Source organism: Mauremys mutica, unplaced genomic scaffold (assembly GCF_020497125.1).
Source record: "Mauremys mutica isolate MM-2020 ecotype Southern unplaced genomic scaffold, ASM2049712v1 Super-Scaffold_100070, whole genome shotgun sequence".
NCBI lineage: Eukaryota > Metazoa > Chordata > Testudines > Geoemydidae > Mauremys > Mauremys mutica.
Window position 1 is genome coordinate 1662256 of NW_025423259.1, and position 14670 is coordinate 1676925.

Here is a 14670-nt window from a genome sequence, read left to right on the forward strand (position 1 = left end):
GGCACACTCACCCGGACCTAAAGTTACACGTTTCCTGGAGTTCCATGAGTTCTGCGGTGTTGGAATCTCCCTGCTCGCGTTTTAAGCGAACAAAAGATGGGTGCTGGCATTCTGAGACCCTCAAAATCCTGCCCTGGGGGCCAGACAGTTAAGCAACCAGCATCCACAACTTCTACCATGATAGCATCCTGTCTGGCAACAACCCACTTATCAATAGCTGGGGTCTGAAATCCCATTTTGTTGTTGTTATAGCACTGTAGTCTCCACTTTCCTATTGCTTGTCTGTATAATCTCTGTCTGGTTCTGTGATTGTTTCTGTCTGCTGTATAATTAATTTGTTGGGTGTAAAGCAATTCAGGTGGTGGGGTATAACTGGTTAGATAATCATGTTACAATATGTTGGGATTGGTTAGTTACATTTAAGTAAAATGATTAGTTAAGGTATAGCTAAGCAGAACTCCAGTTTTACTATATAGTCTGCAGTCAATCAGGAAGTAAGGGGGGGGGAATGGGAATGGGGGTAGAGGAATTGGAGTTATGTTTTGCTAAGGGGGGGAATGGGAACAGGGACACAGACAAGCCTCTGTGGTGTCAGAGCTGGGAAGGGCGATACGGAGGAAGGAAATTGGAATCATTGCTTGCTGGAAGTTTACCCCAACAAACATTGAATTGTTTGCACCTCTTGAACTGCGGGTATTGCTGCTCTCAGGTCATGCGAGAAGGACCAGGGAAGGGGGGCGTGATGGGATAACCCCTGTAAGAAGTACGTCTTTCAGGGTGTGAAAAACCCTGGAATCATTATAATTAAGCTGACCTAAGCCACGATTAGATAGTGCTAAATGAAAGGAAAGATTATTCTGTCAATGTAGCTATTACAGGAATGGAAAACCCCTCCACTCACTGTAGCAACTGTCTACTCCACAGTGCTGTAGCAGTGTCACAGCAGCATTTTAAGTGTAGACAGCCTCAGAGTGAGACCAGGTCTGGCTCTGTGGATGCTCAGGCACTACAACAAGAGCAGTGACAATACACTAATGCTTCCGTAGTTGGCAGGATTCAAACTTGCTTGGGGAGACCCCAATGGATTTCTAGTCCATCGCCTTAACCACTCGGCCACAACTACTTGATGTATAGGTGCTTCACTACACAATGATTCTGTTCTCACTGAATTGTCACTTCACATTGCTCAGACCAGCTCCCCCAGCACACTCCTGGCTGTGCATTAGTGTAAGTGTGTCCATGGCTGAACAACAAGGGTTCCTGCCCATTTCCCTTCTGGCTGGAGCATGATTAGAGTGTGTTTGTGGTTAACGACATTGCTATAGATTGTTGTTCATTCCCCACACTGACAATTCAGACTGTCCCGTTCCTATTCGAATCTCCACCAGATCATGCCAATAGCCGGAGTCAGGATTTCTCTGGGGCACTGAAATGTTTCAGGGGGTTGGTGCATGAACTCAGCCTTGCATCCATCCCTGATGTTTCATGGACTAACAGCAGCAGCGTAAAGAAAGAGCTGATCCAATATCTCACTGTCAGAGGTGAAGGTGGCCTCGTCCCGTCTGCATGTCCATTGCCATTGCAGGAGAGAAGGTTTCAGTGGAATCGAATGCCCTGGCTCAGACAAGAGACACAGGGAGGTTTTGCTGTTCATGGATCTGTGCAAAGGAAATTGTGTCTCTGTGTGAAATCGAGGAGGGAAATGAAACGTCCCCATAGTGGCCCAATGCCCTAAGGAATGTGGGCGATGGACTTCGGCTGCAAAATGATTTTACAAGATCAATGTATTGCCCTGATTAAAAGCTATGGCTAAAAGGCAGCCACTGTTGTTAGTACCTGAACCTGTGTAGGGATGCCCGAGTGGGTATCAAGTCCATTGCCTTAACCAGGGGGTAGTCGATTATTTTATCAAGATTCAAATTTCTTGGTCAAGGTATAGTCAATGTATAGACGCCAGAGAAAATAATACACTGATGATAAGAAGAAGAATATAGAAATATTTTGCAGTCACTATGGGCATAACTATGATAATTGTTTTGTGTTTCACTCTTTATATATGTTACCACCTTCCTTCCCTTTAGACTTCTAGTTTACCAAGGGTAAAACTAAACATCTCTTCAGATACCAGGGAGTGTTTGTGTTCATTCCTGCTAGCTACACAGGGATTTGATGTAGCTGCTTTCAATCCTCCGGCTCTGCCGGGATAAGTAACATTTCAGGCTGTCACTGGATTGAAGGAGGGAGATCATTTTTTGACAGGTTACGCCTCCTCTTAAAGGTGTTTGTCTGGCAGCCTTGGTTCCCAGGTCTCTCCTGAGGGAAGAAAGTTTCTGTGCAAAATACTAAACCTTTTAACAGCGGAGGGAAAGGCAACGGCCACATGATGAGGCCAATATGTAGCACAACATGATTCCTTTATGTGGGATGACTCTGAACACTGACTGATCTGCACTCTCTTGTGTTTGAAGAGATGTTTAGTTTTGCATTTGGGAATCTATAAGGCTGAAGCAATGTTATGGATAGTGACACTGCGATAGAAGGGTTATTTAAGGTTGTAAAAACTGTTAAAAACACTGAGCTTAAACGTGAACTGCCTGTTATTAAAGGCTGCTTTCCCCACGTCGGTTCCATAAGCTCTGCTAGAAAGGCCCTGGGTTCTCTCCTGCCTCGGTGGGAACTCGAGGGAATCGGCCCCTGCTGCCCTTGGCTCCAGCTGATTTTTCTGGGGAGGGGGCGTGGAATTGATTTGTTTGCTGTTGAGAAGGGAGCCAGGCCAGTTCTCAGGGAACGAGAACTCCCAGCATCTGCCCAGCCCAGGCTGCTGCCCTGTCCCAGCCTCTGTTCCCCTGGGGGCCCTGCATGTTTGACGCTAGAGCAGGCCGGGAGCAGCAGCTGAGGCAGAGGACACCTGGGCTGGGCAGATAGGAGGGAGTTTAGCAAGTGGAAATGGTAAAACCGCAGTGGAGTATTACCTTGGACTCGACGGCATTTCTCCATTGGTCTGTCTGCTTTGGGGCAGGGACAATGACACGTCCTGCTGCATTCGTCATTTCAAAGGGTGGTTTAAGATTTTCATTCTCAGACACGGTGCACAAAGCAGGACTCAACCCAGCGTGCAAACGAAATGAGCCACTCACAGGTTCTGGCAGCCACAATGAGCCTTTGGTGCGAGAGCTCAGACCTGGCCCTGTCCCAGAGGGAAGGGGGGTGTCTACATGGGGCTTGGACCACTGATCTATCAGCACCTAACTCCCAAACTTTCAGTAAGGCCTTATCTACACTACAAGACTATTTCGAATCAACTTAGTTCGAATTTGTGGATTCGACCTTATGAAGTCGAATTTGTGTATCCATACTAAATACACTAATTCGAATTTCTGAGTCCACATTCACGGGGCCAGCGTCGACTTTGGAAGCGGTGCACTGTGGGAAGCTATCCCACAGTTCCCGCACTCCCCGCTGCCCATTGGAATGCTGGGTAGAGCCCCCAATGCCTGCTGGGGGGAGAAATGTGTCGAGGGTGGTTTTGGGTAAGTGTCATCATTGAACCGTCAATCACGCCCTCCCTCCCTGAAAGCTCCGGCGGGAAATCTGTTCGCGCCCTTCTCTTGTCAGTTACAGCGCGTACGCCACAGCACTGCGAGCATGGAGCCCACTGCGATCATCGCTGCACTTATGGCCGTTGTCAACTCCTCGCACCTTATCGTCCACCTCTTCCACAGTCAGCTGCTGAGAAATCGGGCGAGGAGGCTCCGGCAGCGCGGTGAGGACAGGAATTCACAGAGTGGCGCAGACCTCTCACAAAGCAGGTTACGCCACGCCGTGGAGATCATGGTGGCAATGGGTCAAGTTCATGGTGTGGAACGGCGATTCTGGGCCCGGGAAACAAGCACGGACTGGTGGGACCGCATAGTGCTGCAGGTCTGGGATGAATCACAGTGGCTGCGAAACTTCAGGATGCGTAAGGGCACTTTCCTTGAACTCTGTGACTTGCTGTCCCCTGCCCTGAAGCGCCAGGACACCCGGATGCGAGCAGCCCTGAGTGTGCAGAAGCGAGTGGCCATAGCCCTCTGGAAACTTGCAACGCCAGACAGCTACCGGTCAGTAGCGAACCACTTTGGCGTGGGCAAATCTACCGTGGGGGTTGCTGTGATTCAAGTAGCCCACGCAATCGTTGAGCAACTTCTCTCAAAGGTAGTGACTCTCGGAAACGTCCAGGACATCATAGATGGCTTCGCCGCGATGGGATTCCCAAACTGCGGTGGGGCTATAGATGGGACTCACATCCCTATCCTGGGACCAGCCCACCAGGCCAGCAAGTACATTAACCGAAAGGGCTACTTTTCAATGGTGCTGCAAGCACTGGTAGACCATAGGGGACATTTTACCAACATCTTCGTTGGGTGGGCGGGCAAGGTTCATGACGCGCGTGTGTTCAGGAACTCTGGTCTGTTTAAACACCTCCAGGCAGGTACTTTCTTCCTGGACCACAAAATAACGGTTGGGGATGTGCAGATGCCTACAGTGATCCTCAGGGACCCAGCCTACCCGCTAATGCCCTGGCTCATGAAGCCCTATACAGGCGCCTTGGACAGAGAGAAGGAACTCTTCAACTACCGGCTGAGCAAGTGCAGAATGGTGGTGGAGTGTGCTTTCGGACGTCTCAAGGGGAGATGGCGGAGCTTACTGACTCGCTCGGACATCAGCGAAAAGAATATCCCCGTAGTTATTGCTGCTTGCTGTGTGCTACACAATCTCTGTGAGAGCAAGGGCGAGACCTTTTTGTCCGGATGGGAGATTGAGGCAAATCGCCTGGCTGCAGTTTACGCTCAGCCAGACACCCGTGCCGAGAGAATATCCCAGCGGGAAGCGCTGTGTATCCGGGAGGCTTTGAAAGCAAGTTTCCTCGGAGAGCAGGGTAACCTATGACTCTCCACTTGCTTTCAAGAGAAACTAACCCTGGGCCTGTGTCTGTATGTGTCGATTTCGATCTGCGGTTACATACCCCGTTCTCCAAGTTTCCCCCACTTCCAAAGCACGTTTTAAAGCAAATTAATTGTAACACTCATTATTAATAAATCTTTGTTTTACTTTGCATTTCTGTTCAGGTGTTGAAACATGGACGCATACTGTGCTGGGCACGGTGTGCACTGATGTACAGACCGCTTGTTCCATAGAGGAATGACATCCTCCTGCTCCTACATAGGTCTCTGGGGTGGGGGACGGTTGCAAGTGGTTGTGCATGAAGGGGAGGGATTGCAGGAAGGGGTGGGTTTGCAGGAAGGGGCGAGTGGTGCCTTCTTTGGATAGGGGTTTGGATGACGGCAGTGGGCTGCGGGTTTGGGCGTAGGAAGGGGTGAGGGGTGTGGGGGAAGGGTGAGTATCTGTCCGTGGATGAGGGCTCTTGTTGGGGCTCAGGGCAGCGGAGAGGCTCGTTGCTACGGTGGAAATGCATGGTAAGGGCAGCGTGCCTTAACATTAAGGGGGTGGCAGGCGCTAGGACCCTGGACAAGCATACACATCACAGAATGACCCGGGGCAGCATACACCACACAGAGTGACCCTGGTGCCTACTGACTGCAGTGTGTGTGTGCCCTGCAGTTGATCATGGCCCCAAGTCTGTACCCTGGTAATGTAGGCTATACCGTGCAATTATAAATCAACTCCCCCCACCCATACACAAAAAAATCCTCTGACACGAAAGACGTGACCGAAACAGTGAATAACAGCAAACCGCTTTTAATAATCTAATACACACTGGGGGGATGAAACTTGGATTTGGGACTGGGTGAGCCTGTAAGGGAAGCACTTCTACAAATTTATAGCGTGAGAGGTGTGTGGTACATTAGCGCTATGCAGTGGTGCAGTGACAGTTCTCACGGCCCCTACCGCCCCTCCGTCTTGTACTTTTGGGTGGGGGGGGGGGCAGGACTTCTTGGCGGGGGAGGGCGGTTGCAGATACACTGCAGGGGGGCTCTGTCCTCCTGCCTGCGGTCCTGCATAACATCAACAAGGCGCCGGAGCGTGTCCGTTTGCTCCCTCATTAGCCCAAGCAGCGTTTGAGTCACCTGCTGGTCTTCCTGCCGCCACCTGTCCTCCCGTTCGATGAGTGTGCGATGCTGTTGACATAGGGTCTCCCTCCACTGTCTCTGCTCTGCCGCCTCGGCTCTGGAGCAGGCCATCAGTTCCGCGAACATCTCGTCCCTAGTCTTTTTCTTTCGCCGCCTAATCTGCGCCAGCCTCTGCGAGGGGGATGCCGGGGCAGTCCGGGAAAGAGCCGAAGCTGTGTGATGGGAAAAGTAACTGATTTCCTTGAACAGATACATGTTTGCGAACAGTGAACACAGTCTAGTCAGTTTCTCTGAACAAGACCATACAGGGCAACAAGTCTCACGAGATCTCAGGACAAGTTCGAGATTTCGGAATACGCTCTCATTGGCTGCGGCATTGCACAGGAGAGCGGACAAGTGGGGAGAGACAGCTGAATCCGTGTAGCAGACAGTCCTGGTAAGCCTTACAGTACATTCTGCTTATCAGTTAATGGATAGCTGTGCCCTCCCGCTAAAGGCAATCTGGAAATCATATACTCTGACCCTTTTCCAGCCACTCCCGCCAGTGCACGGGAAAGATCAATGTATGCTTTTCCTATGTGGCCTACAACACGTGGCTGTTAAGCGAGGGTCATTGTTATGCAAAGTAAAAGTCAACCATTCACAACAGTAACAATACACTAATTGCCCTAATTAGATGCAGCATTTCATGAACGAGATCACCCTGATGCGGGTCCCTCGGAGTCACAAAGAGCGGATGCTAAGGGAAGCCCTGCAGAGACCAGGACCATATGCGGCCATGCTTGTGGAGGCGATGATTCCCATCTACATAAGGATGTCCTGGCGCGGAAGAGTGTGCTTCCACGGAGCACCCAACAAGGCACCTCTCCCCAGGAACCTCCTGCGGAGGCTTTTCGAGGACCTAAATGAGACCTTTCTTGAATTGTCCCTGGAGGATTATTGTTCAATCCCTATATGTGTGGACCTACTTTTCATATAGTTTTTCATTGAAAATTTTATATATAGTATTTCTATTTTTTTTATACCTGTTTTATAAAAAATAAATGTTTACATGTTTATAGCACTTACCGCCTGATCCTTCCCCTGATTCAGAGTCCGGGTTAACGGCCGGGGAGGGTTGGTAGGGGATCTCTGTGAGGGTGATGAAGAGATCCTGGCTGTCAGGGAAAGCGGTATTGTGTTCGCTGTCGCCTGCGCCGTCCTCCACAAAGCCTTCCTCATCTTCCACATCGGCGAACATCGAGGAGGAACTGTCCAGGTTCACTATGCCATCCACTGAGTCCACGGTCACTGGTGGGGCAGTGGTGGCAGACCCACCTAGAATGGCATGCAGTGCCTCATAGAAGCGGCATGTCTAGGGCAGGGCTCCGGAGCGTCCGTTTGCCGCTCTGACTTTTTGGTAGCCTTGTCTCAGGTCCTTGATTTTCATGCGGCACTGCATTGCATCTCGGCTGTATCCTTTCTCTATCATTGCTTTGGAGACCTTCTCGAAGGTCTTTGCATTCCGCTTGCTGGAGCGCAGCTCCGAGAGCACAGACTCCTCGCCCCACACACCGATCAGATCCAGGACTTCCCGGTCTGTCCATGCTGGGGACCTCTTTCTATTCTTGGATTGGCCGGACTCCTCTGCTGGAGAGCTCTGCATCGTTACAGGTGCTGCGGAGCTCGCCCCGATGTACAGCCAGGACGTCAGATTCAAAGTGCCCAGACAGGAAAATGAATTCAAATTTTCCCGGGTCATTTCCTGTGTGGCTGGTCAGAGAATCCAAGCTCGGACTGCTGTCCAGAGCGTCAACAGAGTGGTGCACTGTGGGATAGCTCCCGGAGCTACTAAGTTCGATTTGCATCCACACCTAGCCTAATTCGAGCTAGCCATGTCGAATTTAGCGTTACTCCACCTGTCGGGGTGGAGTACCAAATTCGAACTAAAGAGCCCTCTAGTTTGAATTAAATGGCTTCCTGGTGTGGACGGTTGAGCGGTTAGTTCGAATTAACGCTGCTAAATTCGAATTAAAGTCCTAGTGTAGACCAGGCCTAACTCTATTATCAGTGCCCATGAGTGTAACTGAAACCATGAGAAAAACCACACTAGGCTAGACCAAAGGCCCATCTAGCTCTGAATCTTGTCCTCTGACAGTAGCTAATACCAGGTGCCCCAAAAGCCACCACTGGGAGTTGAACCCAGGATCACCTGTTTACAAGGCAGGTGCTTTAGCCAGCTAAGCCATGGTGCCTGCCTGGGTGTAAGACATTGTGTCTGCCCACACCTGACTCCCTGCCATCTCCACCAGGACCTGACAAGCTTTCCTTGTGTTTGGATTCTGCAAAGCAGAGGAGCAGGTGACGTTTTCCTTGCAAGCTGTGTGTGAGAGTGAATCTTTGGCCAGGTCTGCACTACAAAGTTGTTTCAGCAGAAATATATTGCTCAGGTGTGTGAAGAACACACAACGCTCCCTTGGTCGGCAGCTTGGTGTGGCTGGTGTACACACTGCAATGCCACGTCTGGCGGCAAAACTGCCCTGTTTTGGTGAAAAAATAAAACCACTTCGATGAGAGGCCTAGAGCTTTTTGCAGCAAACTTAAAGTCACAGAGTGCCAGTGTAAATGCTGCTGGTCATTAAATCACCATAACTGGCCTCCGCCAGTATCCCACAATGCCCACCATGAACTCGCCTGCCCCGCATTCCTGCTACAGAGGCTGGGCCCCTCCCCTTTCCTAGCTCCAGGAAGTTTTGACAGCTGAGCCTGCTGCTCTGCTCCAGCAGCCAGGAGCAAATCACTGCCGTGGAATGCTGCTCTCCGGCCCTGCGAACACAGAGCAGGGGGGCGGGAACTTCCATACATGGGGGGCCCACCGGCATCCGAACTGTGACACCCCATGACACCCCTTCCCTCCAGGAGGCTCTTACCTTCTTAACAGGGATGGCTGTTTTCTAGTAAAATCACTGAAAGGGAAGGAGAAAACTCGAAAGAGGTTCCTCCTGGCGCTCACGTCCGTGAACCCGAATACTCCCTCAGTCCTCAGAGAGAGACCTGGAGAAGGAGACTTGCTGGAGCAAAGCCACAGGGGTCTCTGAGGTTTCCCTGGCCCCTCACCCCCATCCTGCCTGGCTGATGTCAGCATCTCTCTGTGAGGTCACCACCTCCCCACCACCTTGGACCAATAGTCTGAGGACCTGCAAAAGGCCTTTGTGATGTCACTACCACACCCCTCCCTTTCTGGGCTAATGTCCTGCCCCGGGCCAGGCACTTTGGAGGTTTGAGCTACTCCCTGTGGATCACCCCACTCCAGGAGCGTTCGTTCTAGGCAGCAAGCTGGCTAGACAGGGAAACATCAGACGCTGCTCCCAATGCTACACTCAGTTTTTCAGAAATTAGTCGACTCTATGGCCAGAAGAGACCATTAGAGCATCTAATCTGACCCCCTGCAGGACACAAGAGCTACTTTGGGGGCAAAGACATTCCAGAAAGGCATCTAGTCTTCATTAAATGACATCAGGAGATGGCGAATCCACCACTTTCTTTGATAGCTTGTTCCTGTGGTGAATCATCCTCGCTGTTGACTACTTGTGCCTTAGTTGTAATATGAATTTGTCTCTTTTCACCTTCCAGCCACTGGGTCTTCTTATGCCTTTCTCTGCTAGATTAAAGAGCCCTTTAATACCCAATCTTTTCTCTCCATTAAGGCACTTCAACATTTCAATGAAGTCACCGTTCAATCTTCTTTTGATAAGCTAAACAGGTTGAGCTCTTTCAATAGCTCACTAGAAGGCATTTTTCTCCATCCCTCAGAAGATTTGGTGGCTCTTTGCTGCCTCAGCTCCAATTTCACAACATCTTGTTCAAAGGAGGACATCAAATCTGGAGGCAGTATTCCAATATCAGTCTCACTGATGCCGTGTCACCTCCTGTGACATTATTGACATAAACTGTAACTGTATAGATCACCGTTGCGACCGCTATTCTATATTTGCAGCCAATATTGTAGAAAGGTGTCGTGTAAGAGGTCTATGGAGAGGTTCTGATTGGCTGATTATAATGATGCTATCTCTAGATGTCTATCATTTTTGTAGTTGACGTTATGAATATTGACTCTATGCTGCCCGTATTTCAATCTTGTGCTCTGCTTCCGGTGTCAGTTCTGTCTAGCCTGCTTGATGGCCCATTAAGGACCATCAGCTCTACAATCGCCCCATGGAGAGAAGGCAGATATGCCTTGTGACTCAGCAAGGTGTGCAGGGACCTGCCTATGGACAGAACTCTAAGGTTTTTCTGTGCCACGTGCTGGATAGAGTGTCCTTGGGACAAAGAAAGCAAAGACCACATGGCAAGAGACTATAAAAGGCTGATGCCTCATCTCCATCTTGTCTTCAATCCTGCTTCATACCTCTGGAGGGACTTTGCTACAAACTGAAGCTCTGTACAAAGGACTGAATGACCCATCCCAGCTGTGGATGGACTCCAGAGACTTGATTTGAACCTGCAGTTTATTCCATCACTGCTACAAGCCTGAACCAAGAACTTTGCCATTACTGGATGTAACTGATGCCTTTAACAATTTTAACTCTCATCCATATTTCTTACTTTTTATGAATAAACCTTTAGATTTTAGATGCTAAAGGATTTGCAAGAGCGTGATTTGTGGGTAAGATCTGACTCGTCTATTGACCCGCATCTGCGGCTTGGTCCTTTGGGGTCCGTTGAGAGAACGTTTTTTCTTTTACTGGGTTATTGGTTTTCATAACCATTCATCCCCATAAGGAGCGGGGCTGGTGGTGATAGAAGGGAACTGGAATATCTGAGGGAATTGGTTTTATGATGTCCAATTAGCCAGTGGGGTAAAACCAAAGTCCTCTCTGCATGGCTGCTGTGACGTGCTTTAATAGTAAAGGGCACCCAGCCTCGGGCTGTGACTGCCCTGCTCCAAGCAATTTGTCCTGAATTGATACTCTCAGCAGTGTCCCGCCAGAGGCCGCATTGTTACAGGGGTCGTCCGGGATTACAACTGGGAACTCTCCGAAGCTCAGGATGCGCTTCCTCAGCTAGGGGAAGTACGTAACCCACACACCTCCAGGGTGTGGTGGGGTGTCCCAGCTAGTGGCACCGAGATCACTTAGAGGGAGCAATAAAACATGTCTTCTCTACAGCCTTCGCTAACAGCCGGGTGGCTTTTAGTTCATGCTGTAGAGGCCCACACAGTAAGCTCGCAGAGGTCCCCAGTTCAATCCCGCCCACCACCGCGTCACCAACCTGGTACTGCCAGCATAACAGAGGCAGCTGCCACCCCAAGGAGAGAGCTGCCATGCCACGCCCAGCTGAGAAGAGGTACCAAGCAGTGAGCTGACACCCTTCAGAGCTTCCTGTGATAAACTGTGAACTTAGGACAATAGCGGGTGGTAAGAAGTGTTGCCCTCAGAGTGGCCTGGGTCAGAGCCCATGGGAGGCCCTGGGGTCCCCCCCATGCCATCTGCTGCATCCTTCCCCCCAAAAGGGCCGAAACCCTGACCAAGAGGCAACATCCCCATGAGCAAAGGCCATCACGAGGCATCTGTCTTCGAAAGTTTGCAGAGGATGTGGGAGCAGAAAGGGGAGAGAGGATGACGGTGGCTCTTGGGAAGAGGGAAGGAGGAAGCCTTATGGGAATCTCTTGTTTACCGCCATCAACCCAACGATCAGATCATTGATGCCTAGAATCTTCCCGGACATGTTGTAATTGATTGGATCTAGGTTTTAAAATGAGTACCACATTTGCAGATGGAGAAATGTCAGCGAGTTGAGTGGAAGGCCATTGCAAGCTCAGCTAATTAGGCAATGTGGCTTATGCCCCATCTAACAAGCTCCTTAAACAATAGCTCCCAGTTTTCATTTGCATTGTTCTGTTTAGTGTTTTTCTCCAAAACACTTTTACTAAACCTTTGGGTCAGCTTTGGAAAGTTGGCCCTTTCAGCGCACCAAATATACATATTGCTGGTGGGGACTGCCCTCTATTGGTCATCAGAACGGCCATACTGGATCAGACCAATGGTCCAGCCAGCCCAGAATCCTATCCTCCCACAGTGGCCAATGCCAGGTGCCCGCGAGGGAATCGACAGAACAGGGAATCATCAAGCGATCTATCCCGTCGCCTAGTCCCAGCTTCCGGCAAACAGAGGCCGGGGACACTTCAAGAGCATGTTTGTATCCCTGCCCATCCTGGCTAATAGCCAATGATGGACCCATCCTCCATCAACTTATCTAGTTCTTTGATGGACCCTGTTATAGTCTTGGCCCTCACAACATCCTCTGGCAACGTTTCCCCAGGTTGACTGTGAGTTGGGTGAAGAAATACTTCCTTTGGTTTGTTTTAAACCTGATGCCTATTCATTTCATCGGGTGACCCCAGTTCTTGTGTTATGAGGAGTAAATAGCACTTCCTTACAGATCCAGACTAACACGGCTACCCCTCTGAGACTTCCTTATTTACTTTCTCCAAACCCGTCATCATTTTATAGACCTCTATCCTAACCCCCCTTTAGTCATCTCTTTTCCAAGCTGAAAACTCCCCTCAGTCTTATTAATCTCACCTCAAATGGAAGCTGTTCCACATCCCAATCATTTTGGTTGCCCTTTTCTGCACCTTTCCCAATTCCGATATATCTTTTTGAGATGGGGGACCAGCTCCAGTATTCAAGATGTGGGCATACCACAGATTTATAGACAGGCAATATTATATTTCTGTCTTGTTAGCCATCCCTTTCCTAAGGACTTCCCAACATTTTGTTCGCTTTTTTGACTGCTGATGCATATTGAGTAGATGTTTTCAGAGAAGTATCCACAATGACTCCAAGATCTCTTTCTTAAGTTGTAAGAGCTAATTTAGACCCCATCAATTTAGATGTAGAGCTGGGATCATGTTTTCCCATGAGCATTACTTTGCATTGATCCACATTGAATTTCATCTGCCTTTTTGCTGCCCAGTCACTCAGTTTGGTGAGATCCCTTTGTCACACTTTGCACTCTCTTTTGGACGTAACTAAATTGAGTTGGTTTATATCATCTGCAAATGTTGCCACCTCACTGTTTACCCCTTTTTCCAGATCACTCAGGAGTATGTTGAAAAGTGCTGGTCCCAGTACAGACCCCAGGGGGACACCACGATTTACCTCTCTCCGTTCTGAAAACTGACCACTTAGTCAGACTTTGTTTCTTGCCTTGGAACCAGTTACCTATCCCAGAGAGGACCTTCCATCTTATCCCATTTTGCTTCAGAGCCTTTGGGGAGAGACCTTGTCAAAGGTTTTCTGAAAACCTAAGCATACTATATCCACGGGATCACCTTTATCTACATGCTTGTTGACTCCCTCAAAGAATCATAGTAGATTCATGAAGCATGATTTTCCTTTACAAAAAGGATGTTCATTCATCCCCAATGTAAGCGGGGGCAGACTCACCCGGCAGCGCCTCCTGCTGGTCATCTTGGGAATTAGCTCTCCAGCTGTCAGAGCACACTCTGCAGGCCGGTGATCCACCTTACCGCAGCTGGCCCCCTGTCCCTCCCAGGACCCCAGTGCCCCTTTTACCCTGGCAGTACCCCCTGGCAGTACCCCCCCAGTTCTGGGTCTCCCCCCCAGGGGAATCCCCACCCACTATCCCCACTTCACCTGTCTTGGCTACTGCCCAGTCTCCATCCAGCCCCCGTTCACTGGGGCAGACTGCAGTATGAGCCACTCACCACAGGCAAAGGGGTTTGGACCTGCCGCCTCTGCTTCCCCCTGGGCTGCCCCATTGCAGCCCTGCACCTATGCAGCCTAGAGTCAGGCCTGCAGCCTGGGGCTTTCCAGGCCAGAGCTCCCAGCTCTTCTGGCCCTTCCCCATCCCTGCTCCCACTCTAGGGGTCTTGCTTGGGTCCCTGCAGCCAGGCCCTTCTCTCGCTACAAGCAGAGGGAGACTGACTGGGCTCCTGGCTCACAGCCTCTTCTAGGGGCCAGCTGGGCCTGACTGGGGCATGGCCACAGCTGAGCCTGCTTCCCCCAATCAGCCCAGGCTCCTTGCCCCAGCCCCAGCTCTCTCCTGGGCGCTTCAAGCCCCCGCAGGGCAGGAGCAGGGGATCACCCCGCTACACCCAGGAAATTCCCTTCACCGATGGGTCTGATCATTGGGCTCTACAATTCCACCCAATGTGCCTGGTACTGACGTTAGCCTTAGTGGCCTGTAATTGCCAGCTGCGTCTCTGGAGCCTTTTTCACACACTGCTCCAGCCAGGGACTAAAGGCTGCCCCAAAAATCTCTGTGCCTCAGGGAGAACCTGCCCCTGCTATTGGAATCACTGATGTGCTTCAGCTACAATGGGGAAAGTATCTGCTCTCATGGGGGTATAGCTCAGTGGTAGAGTGTTTGACTGCAGATCAAGTGGTCCCTGCTTCAAATCCAAGTGCCCTCTAATAAGCCTCTCATTTTATTTTTTTATTTAAAAAAAAAAAAGGGAAAACATTTTCATTACCATTCTCCATTATGTTCAGGAGCTCCATTATACAGGGATGCTTGAAATGAATGTAACACTCAACATTTCACTGTCCAAATGCACAAAAACCTAGCAAACCTGTCCATCAGCTGAAATCAG

At 50.1% G+C, this 14670-nt stretch overlaps 1 non-coding gene across 1 annotated transcript; it reads right to left on the bottom strand.

Moving 5' to 3' along the window:
* Window positions 1-1041: 1041 nt before the first annotated feature.
* On the bottom strand, window positions 1042-1123 carry TRNAS-AGA. The gene has a single exon. It is a non-coding gene; the product is annotated as a tRNA-Ser (tRNA).
* Window positions 1124-14670: the final 13547 nt, after the last annotated feature.